Source organism: Scatophagus argus, chromosome 21 (assembly GCF_020382885.2).
Source record: "Scatophagus argus isolate fScaArg1 chromosome 21, fScaArg1.pri, whole genome shotgun sequence".
NCBI classification, from domain to species: Eukaryota; Metazoa; Chordata; class Actinopteri; family Scatophagidae; genus Scatophagus; species Scatophagus argus.
In genome coordinates, this window is record NC_058513.1 from 208,693 (window position 1) to 235,823 (window position 27,131).

The following is a 27,131-nucleotide window of genomic DNA, read 5'->3' on the forward strand; positions in this document are numbered from 1 at the left end:
CTGGCAGCGGACAACATGAAGCCAAATAAATTAAGGCGCCACTTGAAGACATTACATCCCAATCATGTTGATAAGCCGCTGGAGTTTTTTCAGTGAAAACGTGCCGAATATTGCCAACAATCATCCCACTATTTGAATGCTACTTCAGTAAACCAGCGAGCACTGTTAGCATCATATTATTACACATTATTACATATTATTACATATTATTGTTACTATTATTTATAGTCACGGCGGAGAGTGGGTGGTGGGGTGGGGGGGCGCGAATTGTTTTCTTCTTGCTGGGGGGGGCGTAACAGAAAATAATTGAGAAGCACTGGTGTAGAGAAACTGGCCCCTCTCCCAACTGCATTTCAGCGGCTGGCAGGAACGACAGTCAGTCAAAGTGATGTGTGCACGTCAATATCAGATTACTATTTGCCCATGATTTATCATGATTTCAATATAAAATGCGAACCAAAAGCTTTTGTTAGCGTAATGTGTTAAGTGCAGATGCAGAATAGTCTGCAGTCAAGTTTGGTGGGACATAAAAATGAGACTGGAGGATCGTAAATAACCACACCTCATTGGAGTGCATAGTAAAAAAACATGCTCCTGGAAAAAACGAATTTTGGAGATACGTTTTTTTCACGGGGCAGCGAAGATATATTTTATATAGCATTATATGAAAGTTATAGCGATTAAAAAGGTGACCATATGCAACCAATGCATAGAGTTAGTCTGGAGTGCTGTACCTTACCATATTATGTATTTAAATTAAGGAACAGAATAAGAGGATGCGTGTGTTTTAAGTACATTTTTTACTCAGGTAGGGGGCGGGATTATTGAAATGTGCCTACTCCTTACATACGGAGGGGAGCAAAATCTAAATGGCTCATTGAATCCCATATTTTCTTAACTGGCCAGCCCACACAAAAGGTTGTATTTTTCACATTTTTTGAGTTTTTCAAGGTACTCCAAATACATAAATATATGTGCACAAACACAACCCTCAAAAAAAGTGAGTTTTTCATGTGTCCCTTTTAAATGTCATCTATATTCCTTCTGTTGTATGCTCAACTGATAATCTATCTAATAGTATCCTATATATAAGCTATAAAGTGATTGTTTATTAAAAAGATTAAACATCTAATTGCTTATCTTTTTAGTAATGTCATTTCTCATGTTGCAAATTGCTTTCCTGCCTGTACAACATCCATTGCATGTCTGCCCGTCCTGGGTGAGGGATCCCTCCTCTGTTGCTCACCCTGAGGTTTCTTCCATTTTTTCCTGTTAAAGGTTTTTCTGGGAGTTTTTTCTTAGTCGATGTGAGGGTCGAAGGGCAGAGGATGTTGCTGATGTTATGTTAAGCCCTTTGAGACAAACTGCTTGTAAAAATGGGCTATACAAATAAAGTTGACTTGACATGACTAATAGAATCAACAAATAGCAAGAGTCTCGCAGTGGACATTTCAAAACTCTGACTGGTTAAAATTGTAGCGTCTTGTATACCTACATGTCCCTAGATTATAATTAACTGATTGTTTAAAGTGTCTGTCTTTGTGGGTCAGCCCTGCGATTGACTGGTAACCAGTCCCTGGTGTACTCCACCTCTTGCCCATAGTCAGCTGAGATGATGGATAAGCGGTATAGAAAATGGATGGATCCTTTAAAGTCAACAATTTCTCCTTTTCTAGGTACAGATATTTCAGTAGGTGAGGAGGTTGCAATTAAGTTGGAATGTGTGAAGACTAAACACCCCCAGTTGCACATCGAGAGCAAGATCTACAAGATGATGCAAGGCGGAGGTGACGTATCGGGTCAGTTTTTATGTTTCACTGAACCTTTCCATCTCAGCTATGGATCACTCAGTTTCCATCTCCTCTCTTACTGTGCAAGATTTATTTTCCGTCCGTTGTGAATAGCCATATAATTTTTACACAGTGTATTCTTCCTTCAGCTGGGGGGGAGACTGCGAGACTGCAACACTGAATGAGATCAGTCTTGAATTGATTGTGTCCAAATCTACTCCCGTGATTGAATGCGCAAAACCGGAAAATGTGTTAGCCTCAAAGGGATTATTAGAGTTTGTTTTAACCACAGTTAACATATAGTCTTTAGTCTTTAGTCTTTATGCGTCAGAATTTTGTCATTGTAAACAGTACATTTTGTGATTTTTGATAGTATGTTGTGTACATAATACATCTATTGCATGTCTGTCTGTCCTGTAACTTAATGTGTGGTTATGTGATGGTTAAGCCTCCAGGAAATAAATGTAAGCCTGCAAGAAGAAAAATGTAATCTTCATTACCTAGAATTACTTGACTTATGTCTACCATCTGGAATGATCAACATCTCAGTTTTATTAGAAATTATGAGCGGGAAATCGTATGTAATTTATGGGTGTTATTTATGTAATTTATACCATTCATGGTCATTTTTTGCATTCTACTTAAGAACATGTTTCTTAAATAGAAAACTCCTATAGAACCTTGGTCAAAAATAGTGTGTGTATCGGCAGCTGAGGAAGAAACACTAAAAGTTTTTCGTGGATTGTTTTTCCCCTGTTGTGAATTTGTTAATATTGTGTAAATTGTGTAGGAATTGTTGCCCCATTTCTACATCTTTTGAATTTGGCATATTAATATAAATGTCTCTTGAACATAATGAAATGATAATGTAGAATATGTGGTGAAGTGTAATAGTGGCTTAGCTGTTAGTACTGCTCCATAACTCTATGCCACCCAGTAGAAGAAGCAGAACAGAAAAAAATTAGTGCAGATTTCACAGCATGTACTGTTACAGTTACAACCCACACACATGTATCATTACACGCCTGGTATCAGTTTCACGTCTTACTTGTAGTTTGTTTTTTGTTTTTTTTGTCCTTCAGCCTTCAAGTAGAACTACAACTACATTTTTGGGTTCTTGCTATTGTAATTTGCATTTCCTCTGTTTATCTAGTGGGCATTCCAACAATAAAGTGGTGTGGAGCAGAAGGTGATTACAATGTAATGGTGATGGAGTTACTGGGGCCCAGCCTGGAGGATCTCTTCAACTTTTGCTCCCACAAGTTCAGCCTCTAACTCATTTGTCTGATTGAGTAAGTAGTAAAAGTAAATAAACACATTGTTTTGTTGATAATAGAAGTAAGGTGTGAACCATCTCCGTTCCCTCTTATCTGTCTTCTCACTTCCTTCGTACTCACACATGTGCTGGATGGATGGTGTTGAAAGCGCTGGTGAAGTTGAAGAACATGATCCTCATAGCACTGCTCTCATTGTCCAGGTGAGAGTGGGCCTTGTGCAGTATGTACAGGATGGCGTCATCCACCTCTACCTTTGCCTGATAGGCAAACTGCAGGGGGTCCTGGGCGTGCCGGACCTGGGGTTTAAGGTGGTAGAGTATCAGCTGTTCCAGTGTCTTCATCACGTGTCACGTTAGGACCACCAATCTTAAGTCGTTGGGCCGTCTCGGGTGTGGCTTCTTGGGAACTGGGACAAGACAGGATGTCTTCCACAGGGTTGGAACCTTCTCCTGATGAATGCTCATGTTGAGTACCTGCTGGAGGGGCTTCCCCAGCTTAATAGCACAGGCCTTAAGCATTCTCAGGCACACCTTGTCTGGGCTGGCTGCCTTGCAGGGTGGAGTTTCTTCAGCTCCCTGCTGACCTGGTGACAGCTGAAGTTGATGGGGACTCTATCTGTGTTCTTGCTTGGGGGGGATGGGTGTTAAGTGGGTTGAGGGGGAGCAGATCTATTTGCATGGGGATGGGTGTTGAGTGGGTTGAGGGGGGGAGTGGACACATTAGCATGAGAGTCAAACCTGTTGAACAGGTTTGCTCTCTCTGTGTCCCCTTCTGCCGTGCTGCAGGTCTTCTTGTAGCCCGTGATGGTCTTCATCCCCTCCCAGACCTACCTCATGTAGTTTTGTTGTAGTTTCTGTTCCACCTTCCTGCTATAAGACTCTGTGGCCTCCTGCAGATGAACCTTGAACTCCCTCTGTACCTGTTTCAGTTCATCTCTGTTTCCCTTCTTGAACACCCTCTTTTTTCCATTGAGGGCGTCCTTGATGTCGTTGGTAATCCAGGGCTTGTTGTTGGGGAAGCAGCACATAGTCTTGACGGGGAGAACTGCAGACACATAGTCCATAAAACAGTGTGTCACCCCCTTGATGTCTTCGCCATGTGGCTTCATCAGCACATTCCAGTCCGTGGACGCAGTCCCTCAGAGCCTCCTCTGCCTCAGGGGTCCACTTCCTGAAGGAGCGGGTGGTTGTGGGCTGCCTCTGAATATTCAGTTTGTACTCAGAAGAAGAAAAAACAGATTGCGATTGGCTTTTGCCAGTGGGGGGAGGGGGGTGGCCGCCTGGTGGGGCAGTCTACATATTGATTAAAAAATTGTCTAAGGTAACAATTTTAAGGTAAGGTATTGTCTAAGGTAACTTGTTGGAATTTGACATAAACACACATACATAGGCATGGATCCATGCTGTGCTTTGGCATGAATGTGAAGTGGATAAATCAGAACAAGACTCGCCTGGATATCAGCATCTAAAGGAATAAGAGCACCCCTTTAAGGACTCAAACGTTCACATCATCCCCAAAGTGACAACCCCACTAAGGGTTAATCACCTGGGCCTCCACAGGAACCTTTTGGTTGAAAGGTGAAATGTCTTCAACAACCTGAAAGAAATCCAGTTGCCTTAGCTTCTAGCACTTGAACATTCAATAATCAATAATTATTAATAATTGAAATGCTGAGGAATGTTTTCTGTGTAGGGTCATGTGTGAACAGGAACTGATATTTAATGAAATCTTAACTACCAATCTGTACTGCCAACTTGATGAGCAGGTGGCACTTTGCATGATTGATGCCATCAGTGTAAGAATGTGTGTGAATTCTGGCTTGTATTGGAATCCGATGTGAGTGGTCTGTCATCCTTGAAAAGTGTTGTATGTACAGTCCATTTATGATATTTAAAAATGTGTGCTTCAGGTGACTGTCATTGCAACATGAAATGGAGTTCTGTATAAGTTCTTTCGACTCTATTAAAAACACTCTGGAAGTGAAGATAGCATGTCCATCCCTTGTTTGAATCATCATGTCAACTTTTATTTTTGCCAAGCAACTGGACTTCATAGCATTTATTAATTTTTTTTTATATTTGTCACTACAAATGTCACTCTGGATACATGTGGATGTACACTGCAACTTGACTGGTTGGTGGAGGCATACATCTGCAAGTCTCTTATTCTAATTCTTTAAAAATTAATAATTTCATGTCTTTATCTAAATAACCAAACCTTTTATATGATAAAAGTTCTGATTATTTGAAACTTCATATTTATTCTTCATATTTTTTTCTTCATTGATAGGTTAGCCTACGTCAAAGATTCCATAGACTTCACAAAGCACTCTAGAATCTTTACGCCTTGGACAGGACGACATGCATCAGAATGAAAGAAATGGCAAACATTTGCAGCTTACATCAATAACCACTGTTCTTGTACCTAGGCAGATATGCTCTCACTCAGACATTAGCCTAGACCAGGGGTCGGTAACCTGCGGCTCCAGAGCCACATGCGGCTCTTTAGCACGCCCCTAGTGGCTCCCTGGAGCTTTTTCAAAAATGTGTGAAAATGGAAAAAGAATGAATTTTTTTGGACTGAAAGGGTATCAAAATGGACCAAAAATGGCCCTAGGGTTTTTTTTCAAAATTTTTACCCTTTTTTGATGTTTTTTAAAATACACAATCTGTCCAACAAAAAAAATACTACGCTAATAAATAATAATTTAACTCATAGTTTTTTTTAATAAATGTTAGTTCGTTTCCATTTCTTGAATTGCTAAATAGCAGAATTGCGACATACAGTGCAGCACGTTGACAGGCGGGTGGCTGTTGTAAACAAACGGGGGTGTGTGATGGGCCATGGATCCCAAAGGCAAAAAGAGAAAGATTGCTGATGAGAACAGAGGATTTAAGGAAGAACGGACAGAAACGTTTGCTTTCATTGCCAATGCTGAAGGATTGCCTGCATGTTTGATTTGCAATGAGAAGTTGTCAAATAACAAGAAGGCCAATTTGGAGCGACATTTCCAGCTAAAACATGCTAAATTTGCATGGGCCACAAGAAGAAATGATCGAATTAATATCACTGAAAGGCCAAACACGGGGGGAGGACATCTGTGAGGCTGTGCTGCAGTGTTTAAATGACAAAGGAATAAACACTAACCACCTGATTTCAGTGGCTACAGACGGCGCACCGAGTATGAGAGGGTTGCAAAAGGGGTTTGTGAATTTACTACAGAAAGCATTGGATCGCAATCTGCTTGCATTTCATTGCATCTTGCACCAAGAAGCACTATGTGCACAAACATTCCCACCGGAGCATATGGAGGTGATGAACCTTGTCATCCAGATTGTGAAAAAAATAATTGCAAAAGCATTAAACCACCATCAGTTCCGTGAATTGCTAGATGAAGTTGACATCGAATATTCTGATCTCCTGCTACACAACAAAGTCCGCTGGCTATCCAGGGGTGACGTTTTGCATCGCTTTGTTGCTTGTTTAGAACACGTGAAAACATTCCTGAAAAGCAAAGACCTGAACTACTGTGGATTAAAAAATGTTTAACATGCCTTATTTTGTTTTATGCTATATGTTTTATGCTATATCATTAATGGTATAAATAATAATGTTATAATCATGTAGAACTAGTTGTTTGTCTCAGGACTGCACACTCTGAGGGAGATAGAGGTATCATGCATAGTAGGAGAAGGACACCCTATCTCAAGTCACTCTGACCGACAGGAGAAGACACTGATACACCACCCCTCCCCTCTCGCTTGAGTGTAAAGGTGTTGAGACTAGCAACCGGTGTTATCTTAAAGTATATATAATGATGTACTTCCTTGAGTGCTTTAGATCCCACTTGGCGTTTGGCTGAAGCAGACTTGTGTTCTGAGGTGGGATCTCCAAAGATCTTTGTTTCTAAAATAAATAACTCTGTTTTAAGGCTATTCAACGACTCTGTTTTAACTCTCTCACATCAACCTACTCGGGGAAGCAAGTGGGCTTCAACAATTTGGGGGCTCGTCCGGGATGTGAGGAGTTTTTTGATCTGACCTAAAACCAAACTGCACACCGAGGACACAGCGCTGTGGTCGACCTAAAACAAAGGTAAAGCAGAAACCTGTTGTAACGAATTCTGCATATTGAATACTCTCAAATAAGAAGGCAATCTGTGTCTGCAAGTGTGAAGTTTCCAAATTCAGAGTCTGTTGAAAATTCAGAGGATAAAAAAAAAAAAAATAATAAAGTGTGAATGAGTGAAAAACAAAGTAAGGAACTGGAACAAAAAAAACGAAAAGAAAAAAGAGGTTAAAAGATCAATTGTAGATCTTGTCCTTGGTCGTGGCGGACCCCACCGTCCTCTGACGAGGGGACGGAGCCAAGGAGGCAGCTGGGTTAGAGTCCCGGGGAGGTGAGGACCCCCGAATTCTGAGTTAGAAGAGCGGTGTCTCTTCAAATATTGGGTTAGAGTCCCTAGGAGCGGCGTCTCCTTAAAAGCTGAAAGGATAAAAGTTCCAGAGTTGGTGAGTATTGAATAAATGTGATATTGTGTGTATGTGTGACATGTCTGGGTAATTGGGGATAAAATAGATAAATAATAGAATTCAGCGGTGTCTTAAGTGCAGAGCATTATGACAGTGTCGTGACAAAACTGTTCAAAACAGACAGCGGAAACCTCACGGTGTCAACGAAAGCTGGCTGAGCCGCGGAAACCTCACGGTGCCAACGGAAGTGGCCGGTTTTTGTCACAAGGGTCAGTTGCTCGGGTGAACTCCATACAAACTGACTGGCTGTTTTGCTCTGCTCACTGAATAAGACTTGTGGCTCGGGTGGACCCCATACACACCGGCTGACTGCTGAATTTAGATTTTAATAAACTATTGGTTAATTAATTACTTAATTAATTAATAGATTGGTATAACATTTTTAAGGATGGAGGGTGAGTTTAATAAGGAGTTACATGACGGAGGTTGTGGACCTGAGGGTCGGTGGAAACCTCTGTCAGCACAACTAGAAAATATAATACTGGCAGGGACAGGGGTTACTGAAGAGAAAGAAAAGGAGAAGAAAATGGAGGGGGTAAAAAAGAAGGTAGAAAGATTAATAAAGGAGACAGGGAAAGAGTTAAAGGACAGAGTGTTATGTTATGGGAAAAGGTAGCAGAGTCGAAGGCTAAAAAATAGAAGCCAGGAGGCAGGAAGAAGCAGCAAGTTTATTGAAAAAAAAAAGGAAAATGGAGGAAGGAAGGGAAAGCATATGAGGAGGAGAGGAGAGAATGGTCCGAGTTGGCGGTCTGGTGGCAGGGTGCCGATCATCAAAGAGAAGAAAGAAGAGCGGAAAAGCGAGAAGAAGGAGGCCAACACACCGGTCCGACCCCCACCCTACGCTCCTCCACTGCATCATGTGAGTCCCCTCAGGAAAGGTACCCAACAGAGAAAATAGAGAAAGGACAACTTTTCGTAAGTATACCATACCCAACACCCACCGCCTCTGCAGCCAAATGAGTGTTAGATAAAGCCTCAGTCTCAACACAGTCACTAGAACAGACAGATAACGAATCAGCAGTGTCAGAATATCGCGCACTGCCAAGACAAGGCCATCGATAGAATAGTACACACCGTACACACACTCCTACCAGGCGAGGATGAAGCGCCCCATGAGCAGCATAAACACCCTATGACCTTGAAATAACACACACACTCAACTACGATAATTTTCCCCTTAATCACCACCAGCTAGGGAGTCAAATACAAATCATTTGGACTAGGTGATGTGCAAGCAATAGTTGATAAAATGCCCCAGTGGCAGAAGGCAGAGGATTGTGGTTAAACAAATTAGATAGTCTTACTGCAGGACAGACTCTGGCGCTTGGAGACTTTAGAGCGGTGGCAGCTGGATGCATGACAGGAGCAGACCTGAGGGAGATTTAGGAGGAGGCTAATACGAGACGCCCTCCTGATAACACACCATTTACTAGGGTAAGCACTGACATAGGCAAAGCAATGACAGAGAAGTATCCATTGCCCAACGTTGCAATGGTTCCAAAATTACAGTGGGCGCCTGAACAGCACCCATGCGAGTTTCTAGATAAATGTAAGGACACGTGGATCAAACACACAGGTGTCCACCCAGGGCCAAAAGGGGTACAAAGGGAATGGTACAGACAGGCGGTGTTAGAGGGTGTTCCAGAGGAAGTTAGAGAAAAAAAAACATTTAGTGCATCACCTCACTTGAGCATAAGACGAACAGCAAAAGGAGCGGGACACTATTAAAGAGCTTCAGGGTCAATTACTGAAGCTACAACTGAACGAGGCCTGACAAAGAAGGTAAATGACAAAAAGAGAATAGAAAAAAGTGAAGCTGTGAAGGTAATGGTCACTGCTGAGAATAATGATACTCCTGATTTGTTTCCTGTTCCCTCTTGAATAGAAAAAAAGCTGCCCGAGATACCCACCATACGGCAGAGGAGGAGGCTCCGGGGGCTGGCCACAGTGGGGAGGAGAATGGACGAGAGGACGTGGGGGAAGGGGTGGACCGCCAAAGGGACAGCTGGGAGGAAACGTGTGCTACTACTGCAACCAACCAAGACACTGGGTGAAAGACTGTTCCAGTATACCGCAAAGGGCCGAGGTCGAGGCGATCCACCACGCCCAGGCCTGACGCAGGCACTCAATCACCAAGCAGCACCTACAGTATCCAGTATCCCATGGTGAACTGGGATGACTGGGAGGAGTGGGGAACACACCACAGAGAGACCGCGACAGCAGACCCAGTGCTGTCTATAAAGTCAATCTATTGGGGAGAGATCTCCTAATCAAACTGGGGGCGTCCACACTGTGTAGCCTGGACAGACTCATAGTGACATTGCCAGCTGAGAACCACAGGGCAATACCTCCTCCAGTCTGTGGAAGAGCAGTATGCGGACATCTACTGGGCTCTGTTGCAACCTGAAACGCCTGAGCACAACGGCATCCTCTCGGCCTACCTGCAGTGGAAACCCTGGATCTCACTGCTCGAGCCCTACATCTCTCCTCCTGACCCAGCCCACGTGACCCTCTTCTATGACAGACTGCAAACTGAGTGGTATCAAGACGGGTTCCAAGAACAGCTACAAGGTAAAAATTGGCGAATACACTCCACCAACATATATGTGGCTCCAGAGGGAGTTGCACCAGCGGTCACACGCGCAGCAGATCAACTAGATTGTCAGAAGAGGCGGTTCCTCACGTCTCACTAGCATTACATCCTAAACATCAGGCAAAAGAACTGGGAGGTGTGGTTAAACACACTCTGGCTCAGACTGATTGGACACTCACACAAATCCCTCATCTTCACTACTAAGCTAAGACATCACATTGATTGACATGCGACATGGCTAACCCTCACACTCCGCATGGAACACCCCTATCCTGCCAGTAGAAAAGAAAGGGACAGGTAAATACAGAATGGCACATGACCTCAAAACCATTAATAACATCCTTTCTACTACTACGGTGCCCGTGCCTGATCCATATGTGGCTCTGACTAATCTGGATTCATCTCATTCATGGTTTACATGCATTGATCTGGCTAATGCATTCTTTTGTCTCCCATTAGCAGAAGAGTGCTGTGACATTTTTTTCATTTACCTACAAGGGTCGACAGCTGGGGTACACCAGGCTACCACAAGGGTTCACACTGTCACCATGGCTGTTCAAACAGGTCCTCATATAGGCTTTAAGTGACTGCATTCTGCCAGACAACACCACACTCATTCAGTATGTAGATGGTCTCTTCCTGGCGGCGCCCACAGCTACTGTCTGTCTTACAGCAACCAGCTCTGTCCTGCAACACTTAGCCAGAAAAGGGTTTAAGGTAAGTAAAGCCAAATTACAGATATCTAGGAAACAGGTTTTATTCCTAGGCACAGCGATCTTCCAGAAAGGAGCAGGGATGGCTCCAAAAATTGGCTACTGCCACTGAATTGGCCTTACCAGACTACACGTTGCCATTCTACCTTGATGTTTCTGAAACAGAAGCAGTTGTTAATGGCATTCTGTTCCAGAAAAAAGGGGGAGAAAAAACAGTGCTAATGTACATAACTGCAATAAACAAATCCATCAAACACGAGGCAGAAATGAGGGAACAATGCAGCAGATCATGCAGCAAAGATGGCGGTTGGGTATCAGGTTAAACGAGAACTAATGTGTTCAGAAGAAGAGATGGAACTGAACCAGAACTAATTGACATTATAAGATTGCAAAAGGGGGTCTCACCACAGGAGAAAACGCTCTGGAAAGCCCGAGGAGCTACGGAGGTGGGAGGACTGTGGAGGAGTCCGGATGGACGTCTTATTCTACCCCAGGCATGAGAAAAACAGCGCTAGAGGAGGCGCATGGAGTAGGACACGTGGGAGCGGCACAGATGCTGAGAAACCTGGAGAACTAGTGGCATCCTCACTTGAAAGATATGGTAAAACACTGGGTAAGAACATGTGAACTTTGCACCAAGTACAATGCCAGACCGACCATCAAAACTCGAACCGGGTAAGTATCCTCTCGAAGTATGACCAGGGAAAGAAATTATCATAGATTACACAGATATGATAACCGCAGTAAGAGGGTACAGATATGTTGATGTGTGTGGATGTGTATACAGAGTGGCCGGAGGCGTTGCCAACAAAAAGGGAGGATAACAAGTCAGTGATTAAGTTTCTGATTAATCACTACATTCCTCAACATGGGTTCCCAGAGAAAATTCGATCAGACAATGGGACTCACTTCAAAAATCAAGACCTCCAGCAGGTGGAGGCAATGCTAGGGCTGAAACATTCATTTGGCACTGTTTACCACCCGCAATCACAGGGCAAGGTTGAAAGGATGAATCAAACAGTTAAGCACAAATTGGCAAAAATATGTGCACAGACTAACCTGACCTGGCTAGATGCCCTACCCCTGGTGCTCATGTCCATTCGAAGCTCCATTAACCAGAGCACAGGGTTCTCTCCTCATGAGCTACAAACAGGGAGAGCTTTTCCAGGTCCCATGACAAAATTGATTGGGATTGGTGAAGACAAACAAAACCTGACCACAAGAGCATATTTTAAAGAACTGCAGGCTTTCGGTTCAGCTTTTGCCAAACAGGTCACGGACCGACACGAGGGGGCGCACGAGGCTTCGTCACCAGAGGTGAATTGGGTCCTGTTGCGGGTAATCAAAAGCAAGTGGTCGGAACCAAGGTGGACTGGACCGTTTCAGGTGGTGGAGAGAACTTCGCATGCAGTCCGACTGAAGGGTAAAGGAGACACCTGGTACCACTGGAACCAGTGTGCAGCAGCGGAAGAACCGCAGTGGTCCCTCTTCGAGGTCCACCAGGACCTCCAGGCAGCAAACACTGATCCGGCTGGGTCGGCCGTGAGTCACACACACAAAGGGGCAGAATAATCCCCGTGTGCTGACTAGGTGACAGGGCAGTCTACCCCTGGCACTGAAGAACAGAAGAGAAGACGTCACGGGAGGAGGTGAAATAGCGCTCCTCTCCTGCATGTGGCGTGCCAAGCCACCAACCTCCAAAACAGACACCTCTGAAACCTATGAATATAATAATCAGGGAACAAAACAAATTGACCAAGCAGGTGGTATCACTCATACAGAGAACAGAGTTGATTAAAATCTTCTCATTCAGGTATATTACCAACACTTGTGGGTGGCAGATAAACTTTCCAATTGGGCTTTTCTATATTACATATACGTTGGACGAAATCCGAAGGTGAAAGGGTATGATTTGAGAATTTAAGAAGTTTAGATAGCACGTAAAGATGTCCGACTGTCAGTTATCTTTCTTCATTGTTTGTTGGTTTATTGTATGTGTGGCTTTCGCTCTTGCTCTAATAAAACTCTCGCTGTGCGGTCATACCAGACTATAAAGGGGATAAGTTGTGCAGCCTCGTGGCTGCTAGAATTGAGTCATAATTAATTTAATATTGTATCTGTGCTATTTTAAGTGTAAACTGTTGCATAATCAACTTCAAACCATTGACAGGGTAAAGAAAAGAGAAGTGATGTATGGTAATGCTAAATGGCTAGCAGGACTCAGCCTGCTGGCCGTGCTGATTGGAACTTTAATATTACTCTTGTGTGAATCCACTGACAACACCACATTTGCTTTAGAGCCACAAACCCACACCTACCCTTGACATCTCATCCAATGACATTGTAGCTATTGATTATACCACACTAAAACCCCTAGACATAATACAAATCTCCACAGGATACAAAGATAGTAACCTCTGGAGGAGTGGATGACAAAGATGTTTGGTCAGTGGTTTAATTTTGTCACTTATGGTCTCTATTGCTACTTTTGTGGGAATTTTGGTTACTTGAGGATGTTGTTGTGTACCCTGTATTCGAGCTCTCACTGTTAGATTCATCACAGCCACAGTAGAGAAGGGTAGCGCCCCTGTTCCAAGGCACATGATGCCGTTGTTGCAAAAGATGGACTCTGATGGGGAGGACGAACAGGATAGGGTCATCAGAGAGTTTGAATTTGACATTCGTAAGTGATCTCTTAATAGAGATCAAAAGGGGGAATTGTGGATTAAAAAATGTTTAACATGCCTTATTTTGTTTTATGCTATATGTTTTATGCTATATCATTAATGGTATAATTAATAATGTTATAATCATGTAGAACTAGTTGTTTGTCTCAGGACTGCACACTCTGAGGGAGATAGAGGTATCATGCATAGTAGGAGAAGGACACCATATCTCAAGTCACTCTGACCGAAGGAAAAGACACTGATACACCACCCCTCCCCTCTCGCTTGAGTGTAAAGGTGTTGAGACTAGCAACCGGTGTTATCTTAAAGTATATATAATGATGTACTTCCTTGAGTGCTTTAGATCCCACTTGGCGTTTGGCTGAAGCAGACTTGTGTTCTGAGGTGGGATCTCCAAAGATCTTTGTTTCTAAAATAAATAACTCTGTTTTAAGGCTACTCAACGACTCTGTTTTAACTCTCTCACATCAACCTACTCGGGGAAGCAAGTGGGCTTCAACACTACCCACAACTGGATGACACCAAGTGGCTGGAAAAACTGCACGTCCGTGGTATAATTTCTATGTAAGTTGTGATGACCTAAAGTTATAGTATGCACTGCAATATGATAGCATGAAGTAGTCATGTTATGTTCCCATTAAGATTGAAAAAGAAAGGAAGATACAGCTGTATTAAAAGGATACAACTGGTTAAGGGCCTGTAAGCTATAGAAGGTAAAACTGTAATTATATAATCTGTTTTATGGTAGTGAAACACTGTCTATAGTAGCCATACACTGTCAATGTAATGTCATTGTAACTGCTGTAAACCTGGGAAAGAACATTTATTGTAATCCTGCATAAAACAATTATTTTTTAAAAATAGCACAGGAAAAGGCCTGGAGATAATGGTGTCTGCTACCAAACTTAGGCCGAAACTGGAAGGCAGCCCAGAGAGGAGAACTAATGGTGTAAACTGTACACCGAAGCACATAAAAATATAATGGTGTAACCTGTACACAGAAGCTCATAAAAATAATAATAAAATAATGAATAAACAGGTGCAAGATAAGGCCAGTGGAAAGTCCCCAGAAAACCTAGGGCAGGTCTACCTAATGGTGTAAAAGTCACCACCCAATCCAGGACAAAAAATAGAAACCTATTGGTGTAATAAAAACAAAGTTGGCAAAAGGGATGGACAATAGGCGTGGAAAGGTCCAAACCCTAAGGTATATAATGTAAAGCCACCAGTCATTCTAGAAGAGACCCTTCATGTGTACCCAGTGTGCTTTGTGAACGGTTTTTCCCTTTTTTGCCGGCATTAAAGTCTTTGCTGCTCAGAATCCTGTCTCCTGCTGATGATTCTACTGGACTTCGAGGGAAGATTTTCCTGAAACAATTGGACGCAGCTAAAACTTAGAAATTATTGTGGTGTGGCTTTGAGTCTCCGCTCTGAGCCTACACGACACTTCATGGTAGATATGACACGTCACCTAAACATGCTCAATAAAAGTCTCCACGAGCAGGGAAACACTGCACTGCAAATGCTGGAAGCCGTTTTGTCATTCGAGCGCAAACTGGCAGTATTGGCCAGAGATGTACAGCGAGGCCCGCTCTCTCACTTCTCCTCCCTGAGAGAGTTCAAAGACGGCCATCACGATCACACACTCAACGGTGATTATTTGCAAGGTGCAATCATTGATATGCAAGCTGCATTTGGGAGCAGATTTAGTGAGTTCTGAAAGGAAAAAATAACACAGTCTTTCCCTGTCACACCCCTGGAAATTGACCCTTCCTTGTTGAATACATTTCCAGGAGTAAATCAAGCTGACCTCAAAATGGAAATGGCCGATATACAGTGGTATGAAAAAGTTTGGGCACCCCTGATCATTTTCAGGATTTTCCTTTATAAATCATTGGTTGTTCGGATCAGCAATTTCAGTTAAATATATCATATAGCAGACAAACACAGTGATATTTCAGAAGTGAAATGAAGTTTATAGGATTAACAGAAAGTGTGCAATAATTACTTAAACAACATTAGGCAGGTGCATAAATTTGGGCACCACAACAGAAAAATTACATCAATATATCAATATTTCCTCCTTTTGCAGAAATAACAGCCTCTAAACGCTTCCTATAGCTTCCAATGAGGGTCTGCAGTCTGGTTGAAGGTATTTTTGACCATTCTTCTTTACAAAAAATCTCCAGTTCAGTCAGGTTTGATGGTTTCCGAGCATGGACAGCCCGCTTTAAATCACACCACAGATTTTCAATAATGTTCAGGTCTGGGGACTGAGATGGCCATTCCAGAACGTTGTAGTTGTTCCTCTGCATGAATGCCTTTGTAGAGTTTGAGCAGTGTTTGGGGTCGTTGTCTTGTTGAAGTATCCAGCCCCGGCGCAACTTCAACTTTGTCACTGATTCTTGAACATTGTTGGCAAGAATCTGCTGATACTGACTGGAATCCATGCAACCTTCAACTTTTACAAGATTGCCAGTACCTGCACTGGCCACACAGCCCCACAGCATGATGGAACCACCACCAAATTTTACTGTGGGTAGCAAGTGTTTGTCTTGGAATGCTGTGTTCTTCTTCCGCCATGCATACCGCCCCTTGTTATGTCCAAATAACTCAATTTTACATTCATCAGTCCACAGCACCTTATTCCAAAAGGAAGCTGGCTTGTCCAAATGTGCTTTAGCATAACTCAAGCGACTCTGTTTGTGGCATGTGCGTAGAAAAGGCTTCCGCCGCATTACTCTCCCATACAGCATCTCCTTGTGCAAAGTGCGCTGAATAGTTGAACGATGCACAGTGACACCATCTGCAGCAAGATCATGTTGTAGGTCTTTGGAGCTGGTCTGTGGGTTGAGTTTGACCGTTCTCACCATTCCTCGCCTCTGCTTATCAGAGATTTTTCTTGGCCTGCCACTCCGGGCCTTAACTAGGACTGTGCCTGTGGTCTTCCATTTCCTCACTATGTTCCTCACAGTGGAAACTGACAGCTTAAATCTCTGAGCCAGCTTTTTGTATCCTTCCCCAAAACCATGATGTTGGACAATCTTTGTTTTCAGGTCATTTGAGAGTTGTTTTGAGGCTCCCATGTTGCCACTCCTCAGAGAAGATGCAAAAGGGAGAACAACTTGCTACTGGCCACCTGAAATACCCTTTCTCATGATCGGATTCACCTGTGTATGTAGGTCAAGGGTCAATGAGCTTACCAAACAAACTTTGTGTTCCAATAATTAGTGCTAAAGGTACTCAAATCAATAAAACAACAAGGGTGCCCAAATTTATGCACCTGCCTAATGTTGTTTAAGTAATTATTGCACACTTTCTGTTAATCCTATAAACTTCATTTCACTTCTGAAATATCACTGTGTTTGTCTGCTATATGATATATTTAACTGAAATTGCTGATCCGAACAACCAATGATTTATAAAGGAAAATCCTGAAAATGATCAGGGGTGCCCAAACTTTTTCATACCACTGTAGCTGACAAAGATTTGTGGGTGTCCAAATTCAAAAGTCTGAAGAGGTCAGCTGCCAGAAAGCCCATGCTGCCCAAAGCCACAAATGGAGCGAAATTGAAAGTCTCCCAACACCAGAGAAACTTGTGTTTGAAACATGGAAGACTCTTCCCAACACTTACAGGAACATGAAGAAATACGCATTAGTATTATCCATCTTTGGATCAACATACCTGTGCGAGCAGATATTCTCAAACATGTACTACATCAAATCCAAATACCGCACCATCCTCACAGATGAGAGCTTGCAGTCCTGCGTCAAGATTAAAGTTACATCTTACATGCCCGATGTTGAGAAGCTGTCCAGTGATGTACGAAAACAGAAGTCACATTGAACAGGTGAGAACACAATCTCATCATAGGCGCATATTTAGTAACAAAGTGCCTGTGTTTATGAATGTATTTCTGATTTTTGTCAGTATATATTTGGAATGACACAATTATTGTGTTTTATCACTCAGGTCCGAGGATGTATTGTGCGTGTCTGTTGCTGAGATAAGAGGGGGAAAAGAGAAGAGGATTTTGCTGCGTTTGACCTTTTCACTGACTTAGGCTACTTGGCATTTGCAGAAAACTAAAGAGAAGAGGATAATGCACAGAAATCGAACTTTAACTGTCTTATTTTATTTTTATTAATTTCGGCTGTTCTACTGTGTTGTATTTTTTAAGCAAGCTGCCTTTTAATTGCAGGCTATTTTATTATTTTATTTCTATTTTATTTGCGATTGTAGCCTTTTTATTTGTTTCTGACGCCGTGTAAGGGGGAGAATTAAAAAGGATTGTTTTATTGTACTCATTTGCACTGACTTAGGCTACTTAACTTGGCATTTGCGGAAAACTAAAGAAAATAGGAGAATGCACAGAAATTGAAATTAAACTGGCTTATTTTCATTTTATATAGCCTACTTACCTTTTCAAAAGGCTGCTGTTTTATTTTTATAATTGCAGGCTGCGTTTTAACTGCAGGCTGCATGTTATTGCACTCTGTTGTCCAGATAAGGGGGAAAGAGTTGTATTGTTATTGAGGTTCGAAGAGGACTGCATTTCATTTCCATACTAAGGTCTGAAATTACAGGAGGCCTATTATGCACATCCCATTGTGTTTTTTTTTCTCGAATCCTCAAAATAAAAAAAATGACACCAAAAATCTGTATTTCTATTTCTTGTTGTCACACCGCGGTGAGGTCTTGTCTTGGTTTTATGTCTCGTCACTTCCTGTTTTATTTTGAAAAGTAACTCTCCTCTCGTTTCAGGTCACTTGCCCTTCCTCATGTCTCCAGTCTGATTGTCTTCCCAACCACCTGATTGTTTCCACCTGGTCCCCATCATCCTCATGTGTTCAAGTAGTCTGCGTTTCCCTTGTCTTGTGCCAGTGTGTTTCGTTCTTCATGTTTGCACCAGGGGCCCGTTTCATGAAGCAGGTTATGTGGAAACTCTGAGTATGTTAAGCCTGAAATCAGCGAAACCCTGAGTGAAGCGTTTCAAGAAGCGAGGTAAGTTAACCCTGAGATCGGGGTAAGTTCAGGAGTAAGTTAAACCCGTTTCATAAAGCGAGGTAACTCATACTCAGAGTCTGTTACTGCGGTAACTTAGTCTGTGAACATAACCTGGTTGGGAGCAGGTTTTATCCCAGAAACCCTGACTTTGTCTCTGACTCCTCCCCTTTACGGAACATAAGCCTGAACCGTTTCCTTATTGACCGAGTCTCTGTTGAATCTGCTAAGTTTACGACGATCGAGTGTCTGTTTCTGGAGGAGCCTGTAGACGAAGAAGCAATACTGATTCACAGAGAAATGTGATTGCGTCGGGCGAGGATTTTCCTCGCACGTCTGGATAATCTTTCATACTGTCCCGACTTTTTATATGAGCGTTATCGTTTTTCGTTACAGTCACATTCACAACCTCATCCGTCCTGTCATCACTCACATCACCCACCGTGGCCGTGAACTCTCCACTGAGCAGATACTTTGCGTTGCTCTACGTTTCTGCAAACGGGAGTGTTTCATACAACACTGGAGATGCAGAGCACATAAGTAAAGCACCTGTTTGCAGAGCTGTCAGAAAGGTGAGCCTCGCTCTGAAACGGTTTCTCTCAGTTTGTCTTGTTTTTCCTGGCCACAAGCCTGTGAGAGCCATCAAATGGGATTGTGGGTAAATAATTTCAAATGAATAATAATTTTTCTGTTAACATGTTGCTGTGACCTCTGGGAGCAAAGATTTGAATGTCTTTTAGGATTTCCCAATGTGATTGGCTGCACTGATGGCACTCACATTCCTATCACTGCTCCTTCACAAAATGAATATTATGTGAACAGGAAGTCCTCCCACAGATTTCAAATAACCTGTCTCATTTTCTGTACTGTTAAAATCATTTGTGATGCAGCTCACATCATCACAAATGTGGAAGCCAAGTGGCCTGGGTCTGAGCACGACTCCTGTATATATCGAGGGTCTACTCTGAGCAACAGACTGGACTGTGGTAAGTGGCCTGAAACACTGCACTGGTGGCTGTTTGTCACTGCAAAGATCTTTGTCTAATGAAAAGATCTTTGAAAAATATCTGTGCTAAATAAATGTGACTTTACTTGCAGGAGAGATTGAAGGCTTCCTTCTGGGTGACAGGAGTTACCCCTGCTAACCCATACTCATAACCCCTTACCCAGACCCTCAACCAGGCCCCCAGCAGCACTTCAGTGTGGCACACTGCAGGACAAGAGCCAGGGTAGAGATGACTGTAGGCCTGCTGAAAACCTGTTTCCAGTGCTTACGTCATCTCAGAGTAACCCCTGAGAGAGCCTGTGACATAAGTGTGGCTTGTGTTATTCTCCATAATATTGTGACTATTAGAGCAGAGCAACACCCTGCCCTACAAACAGAAGACCATGAGGAGGACCCCATCCACCTCCCAGAAAACCAGGATGGAAGAGCAATCAGAGATCCCATATGCAATAATCATTTTCCAGGTTAAATCAATAAAAGCACGACCACACTGTCACACATTGATTTTATTTAGTCTTCCTTATATCCTACAGACAGAGAGAGACAAAGAGAACATTTTTCTGTTAGTTTTTCATATTGTTCCAATAATAAATTAAATTTACCTGTGACTGCACACCCACCTCTAAGTTGTATTTAAGTATCTCGATTTCCAGATCTCCCTTTTGGATCTGGCGGTCCAAGTACACCATTTCCTTATCTGTTATATATTTTTCTACATGTACAATTGTACAGAATTAAACTGTGTTGTTTACTGAAACTCTCACTGTGTTCATTGGTGCTGCAGAGTTTGATGAACGCTCTTCATTGCTGTCCAGTTACGCTCTGTTAACAAAGGATAACAATGTCAGCTTCCATGTCAATATAAATCCATACAAGAATGTCACATGTACATGTAAAGCTGATCTAATATGATGCCTCTGTAAGCCTTTCTATGACAGCAGATACAGTGTCTTCATCTTCATTATCCTTTGAAGACAAGCATTTTATTTTGTGAACTTTACACCACTATTGGTTATGAGTTTTGGTGTGTTGAGTGACATACAACAGGTTGGAGTCTGGAGTCTACCCTCTTTCTGTTGGCCAGGCAGGAGTCAAATGTTAACTTCACCACATTAATTAATGAAACATTACAGAGAAGAGAATGTGTGAAAACATCATGCGGGGATGAAAGAGTTGTACAGTATTAAATCATTTAAATACATTTAAATAGTTTGACATGTCAAATGTTAGCAAAGTGAGATACAACCAGACATGTTATGTTTCCGCCTCACCTGACTGAATTATATTTTTTTATTTCACCCGTTTTTCATCCCCTGGGTTGCACCTACATGAACAGAGGGTCAATACCATATTTTACATGCAATATTTTATGAGTGATTAAACAAAACTTACGCATTAACTCGAGCAGTGATTTTTTTCCCCACACGTTTTCTCTTTCCTTTTGCCGCAGGTGTTACTTTTTTCCGGATTATATACCGTATACCGTACGCCTCCATCAAAATTTCCAGCTCCAGCGGTGAAAAATATGCTGAGCGCTTTCTTTGCCCTCCGGCCTCCGTGGTGAATCAGTGAATTAGGGCTCCATTGATGAGGGCTTTTTTAGAGTCGCGGTGCACGAGCTTGCCTCAACATACTCAGAGTTAACATACTCAGAGTCGACAAAACTAATGCGAATCCGCTTTGTTGAAACAGGAAACTCTGAGTTTTTCTTCTCAGGGTTTGTCAACTCAGAGTTAACATACATACTCAGAGTTTGTTGAACCTGCTTCATGAAACGGACCCCAGGATGCGCTGCAGGGAAAATAAACATTTAATCATTAATGCTCATTTTGTATTTGTACCCTACTTAGTCATTTTAATAGTAGGCTTATATAGCTAATATACTGACAGCCTATGTTGACTTCATATTAGGCTTATATAAGGCTTTTAATTTTTTGCGGCTCCAGACAGGTATGGTTTCTGTTTTTTTGGGCCAGTATGGCTCTTTGAACATTTTGGGTTGCCGACCCCTGGCCTAGACAAACAAATCTACTACTAATTAACACAGGGTGCACATTAATTTCCTCAGAACATCAAAAAGTTTAGGCCTGCCAATCGGATGAAGGTTGCTCAATTAGCAACATAACTGGTATCCCTGCAAATTGCACAGTAAACATAGATATCACCATATGTCCACCTCACAGGTATAAGGCACCCTTGAGACACAACTTCTTTCTATATAATTTCACCCAACCCTTAGTATGAGCCAAAGGAAGAAACTCTGTACTCACTATTGGTAATTCCACTTCACCCCAGGCTAGAATTACATTTTAAACTTTATTAAACATTGCCTTCATGAAAGTCTATATGCTTGTAAGATCATTAGATATAAGTCTTTGGTTACGGGAGTGTGATGCTCATGGAGTTTTTGTCTATCTGAATTACAAAAAATGTGTATTGTTTAACACCATACTCCTATCCAGAGCTCAGAAACAAAGACTTGATACTTACGTAACAGCACACCAGACTTATGTTTCTAAAACTGTTAAGCCAGTTCTCTCGAGTTGTGCAGTTATGCAGAATGTGCATTTTGTCTGGGTTGTGAAAAATTGGGTCTTCTCTCTCCCTTCACCCAACCCCAGAATAGTATTCCCTACAAACATCACACCAAGTAGAGACACACCATGTCCTTGTGTGAAGGCGCAAACACTGGGTGAGTGTAATCCCTAAAACACCAGGGTTGTGTGGGCCTGAACTCCATTTGTACTCTGGGCTGCCTTAGAGTCTTGTATTCATTCCTGGCGTGACCAGTGTCCACCATTTTAACTGAGACAAATTCTCAAAATAGACAAAAGATACAAAAACAAACCACAGTGGGCATATGAGATTAGATGACCTGCATTAACATATTCATTCCAATACAAAAGTATCTATACTTGGAATCAGGGGTGAACACAGCAGATGCTCAGTTATTCACTGGTGAGCTGGTGAATAACTGAGCAAACAAATCAAAATGTGGATGAGAGTAAGTTTGAACAATGAGTTATTAATGTCTGTGTAAATCATCAGTCATCCAGGTCATCTTGTATAGAAGAGCTTCAGTTGGGGCAACTGGACTTCATTTTAAAGTGAAGACGTTTGCAGTCACATGTTGGTTGGACAGGTCTACCATAGAGGTTTAATACCTGGGACTCCCTATCAATTAATTTGTACCAATTTAAGTTAATCTGAACTGAAGAAGCCTTTTGGATGAGAGGTGAAATGTCTTCATTTTTAAACTGAAGTCCAGTTGCCCCAATTTAAGCTCTTCTATGTTATTAATGTCATCATCAACAATACCATCACAGATACTAGGTAGTCTCAGCCTCATTGATCGGTCACATAGTGCCTATTTTCTGAGCAGTATCCTTTTTTACACTAAACACTTGCATGATAATGAAGGCACTTCAGATCAGCATTTTTGTGGCTGTGGTGGAGAACATGTCAGCAGTTGTTCAGAAAATGCTTTTTGGATTAGAAAGGGTCATTTGGAGATCAGTTTGTCATTTTGTTAGTACAAAGTTTTCTGTGTGTGCACTGACAGTTTTTCCTGGCAGCGCTATAGAGGATTATGTGCCAGGAGTCGTGGGTACTGTGAGTGTGTTGTCAGAATAAAATACTGGCAGTAAAACTACATATGACAACCAAGACAATAATAACCTGTCTTTTTGTCAAGCTCACACTGTTGAAGCCTCGAATGCCTTTTCACTACACTGTCCTCCGATACAAGAGTGACTCGAACAGTGGGATATCTTTTTTACTGTATGGAGCAGAGAGAGTTCAGGGCAGCAGTCTGTCCCAAGACATCCCAACTCTGGAGAGCTGGCCTTGTGCCAGTCTCATCCTCTGTATTTGATATGTTAATTTTAAAATGTTGGCAATCAAAGTCATTACATGCACTTGTAAAGAAAAGAAAGAAAGATATACACCTATCAGCTCAACATTAAAACCTTTTTCTTGTGCTGCCAAAACAGTTCTGACCAGTCAGGGGAAAGGGACACAGGCCCTCTGGGGATGGGGACTCCAGTGGTAAGATCCTATAGTTGCATTATTAGCAGTATAGCAGTACTATTAAAAAGAATGAGGACTTCAAATTTTTGTCCTTAAATTACAGTAGAGTCATTCTACAAAGAAATCTCTTCATATCCAATCATAGAGCAGTAACAAACAGTGAAAAACAATTGTTTTAACAGTATTGTATTTATGTGGAATAAAGCCCAAAACTACCCTTTCTTCCTCACAGCTTTGTTATTGTGCAGATAACTTTGTTATTTTTGACTGATTGTAAGCAAGGATAGGTACTATAGAAACCTGAATAGTTCAATGTTTATATTCATTTAGTATACAACGCAGAGCTGCACAACAGCATGCAAGTTTCATGCCAGTAGCATAATCCTATGCTGCACGATAGTTTGAGTGTCCAAGATAAGGTCTGTATCTCATGACAGGACAACAGGGTGAACAGGTGGAGTGGGTTTAATATAACAATAAGAATAATAATAATATACTTGTGATTGACTTTATCAAATGCCTTTGTGCATCTGTCAGCCTGAAAGAATGTATTTGTAGAAGCATCTGTGGTGTTGTGAGCCTTCATGCTGCAGTATGAGCAGTTACTTCATCACAGCTAACTTAAATCATCTTGTATATAATGTACTTGGAGTTTCTTCACAGCTCTGCAACTAATCATTACAATGGCCTTTACTACTTTCTCTTCACTCAATATATGCTATGAGGTGAACAGTACTAGTACGCATTTCAGATGAAATTTGCTTAAAAATCCATTTATAGTGTAGATTAATTTAAAGACTCGATATATGCATGTTAATACAGAAGCTTGCAATTGAAAGTATGATGGCTACAGTCATTTGTTTTGACTGTTCTGTGTCTTGTTTTGTTTCCTCTAGACAATATCCAGTTTGTAGCTGGTCTCCATCTTGTAGTTCCTTGATGAGCCTCCACAGTGCAACCAAGCAGGCAGACAAAGTCCTGAAGCAATCAGAAATAATAATACTACCATTACTACTACTACCGCCACAGCTACCAATGGAAGCCAGAATGATTGCTCACAGCATTGCTGCCTCCCTCAGAATTTTGTACAAGCTGTTTCTCTCTTTCTCTTTTTTGTGTGTTGGTCTTGACTACCCTAAACACTGAAGGATGTCAGATCTCAGGACTGTTCTTTATCCACTTTTTCAGGAGACATTTGCCTCACCACTACCACCACCATCGCCACCATTGTGAATGGGCAGTTCTTTGTACAGGGCAAACATGGCTTCCAAGCAGTCACTGACTGACAGAACAATCATTTAATGCCACTGGCTTCTCCTCATCAATGATCTTTTCCACTGTTGTTGTCTGATAGTTCATACCTGATTATAAAACAACTTTTTTCTCTTTGTTACTGTAAGGTTTATCAGGCTAAACCAGCAGCTCTTCAGTGGATATTATGAATGCTTAGTTTTTTGAATGTGATGTTTTTCATCGGTATTTGCAGTTTCCATCAACTCTTTCCACCAGTTTTTCAAAATCACTACTAATGATAGCTCTCTTGCATAACATTACGCCCATTCGAATTAAATAAAAAAGTACTTGCATGTTTCACCGGTGAGTCTTCAGAGTCAGTTGTGAAGACTCAAAAGCTAGTTGAACCCTTGAATGTGCCAAAAATATTCATTGGTACCTTGGACGCAGGAGGCCATGTATTCGCCCATTAGTTGTTGTTATCTCTGTTCATCTCTAGGCCCTGGTGTACTGTCCACTGAGCCCTGTTCTCTTTCTAGTGTTCTGTACAAAAGATGTGCCCTTTCAGGGTATGATCTTGATATATTTTACAATCCTTATTCCAAAAATCTTGTGTCTGTATAAAATGTAAGTGAAGTCACAAGTACCTATTTGAAAATATCAACACATAACTTTAAAGAGAGAAGTTTTGCTTTGTTTGACAAGCTTGTATGACAGCAAATAGCTGACTTTTATTGGTGCACTCTGTAAAAATAACAAAACAATTAAGAAAAGGCGAGTTTTAGGGCTTTTTCTTCTCTTTCTTGTGATAAGTTTGTGGTATAGTTAGTATGATTGGTCGAAAAATGTCTCTGACATATTCATTGGACACTGCAAAATCAAACACTCTGCCTTTGAACAGACACTTAAGCCCAATATTTAGATTTCTTCCCCTGGTTAAAAATGTGACATTCAAGGTCAATTTTTCTCTTTTTTTGAAGCATTCATTTTTACCCCTGTCTTCACAACTACTAACACAAGGTGAGTGAGTCAACTTAGACAGTGCCCTCTGTTGGAATCAAGTTGAATGGTAGTACAGAGTCACTGTAGCTGCTCATCTTGAGATTCATCACCATAATGCTGACTTTTTTAGTCAGTCACTTTTTCATTTTTTTTAGTAGTTGTAGTATTACTATTTATGTGTTTTAGTAAACATTTTATTTTTCTTTGTGGATGTTTCCGGACAGATTGAGATGATCCTTGGATCAGTTGTAGTCCAGGGGCTCTATTTTGCCTATTTCTGTTGTATACATCTTTAACAAAGTGGTGAACCTGAAACGTGTTCACATGTGGAATGTTCTAAATGTTTTTGTCTTTTGTTTTGCCATTGTTGAAGCACACAGAGTAGGTTGATGTGAGATAGTTAAAACAGAGTTATTTATTCAGAAACAAAGATCTTTGGAGATACCACCTCAGAACACAAGTCTGCTTCAGCCAAACGCCAAGTGGGACCTAAAGCACTCAAGGAAGTACATCATTATATATACTTTAAGATAACACCAGTTGGTAGTCTCAACACCTTTACACTCAAGCCAGAGGGGAGGGGTGGTGTATCAGTGTCTTCGCATGTCGGTCAGAGTGAATTGAGATATGGTGTCCTTCTCCTACTATGCATGATACCTCTATCTCCCTCAGAGTGTGCAGTACTGAGACAAACAACTAGTTCTGCATGATTATAACATTATTGATTATACCATTAATAATATAGCATAAAACATATAGCATAAAACAGAATAAGGCATGTTAAACATTTATTAATCCACACCGTCTCAGCTTGTTTAAAGTGTGCTGCTGGCATCTAACTCTGAATAGGATATATTTACAAAAATCAGTGAAGACCTAACAACGTAAAACTCTGTACTTTCTCTGTACTGTTTCCAGTTGACTATATGCCAGAATGAACAAATAATTATTGAAATGATTATGTTTTGAGAACAAAGCTGGCCTTTTTCATGTTTGTTGGCTTCTCTAACAACAGTGTTTTGGGATTTTTATGTCTAACTCACCTCATCTGACACTCCTGGCTATGATGAATAACCCTTTGCCTTGCTTCTGAAAATTCATTGTATAGTTTATTATTTTAACTACTGACTCTATGGTGAGCTCTACAGCTATTAAATAAAGTAATCAGATCAACAAGATGTACTTTCTCACATTTATAATTGCCACTCTCTATGTGTACTTAAACTGTAAATAAATCAAGCACTTGTACATTTTTGTGCCATT

General features: G+C 41.6%; 1 long non-coding RNA gene across 1 annotated transcript; it reads left to right on the forward strand.

Annotated features, from left to right (window-relative positions):
* The first annotated feature begins 1,430 nt into the window (after positions 1–1,430).
* On the forward strand, positions 1,431–26,222 carry LOC124052200. The gene is made up of 4 exons (XR_006841964.1): positions 1,431–1,799; positions 2,944–3,082; positions 23,597–23,651; positions 24,530–26,222. It is a non-coding gene; the product is annotated as an uncharacterized LOC124052200 (long non-coding RNA).
* Positions 26,223–27,131: the final 909 nt, after the last annotated feature.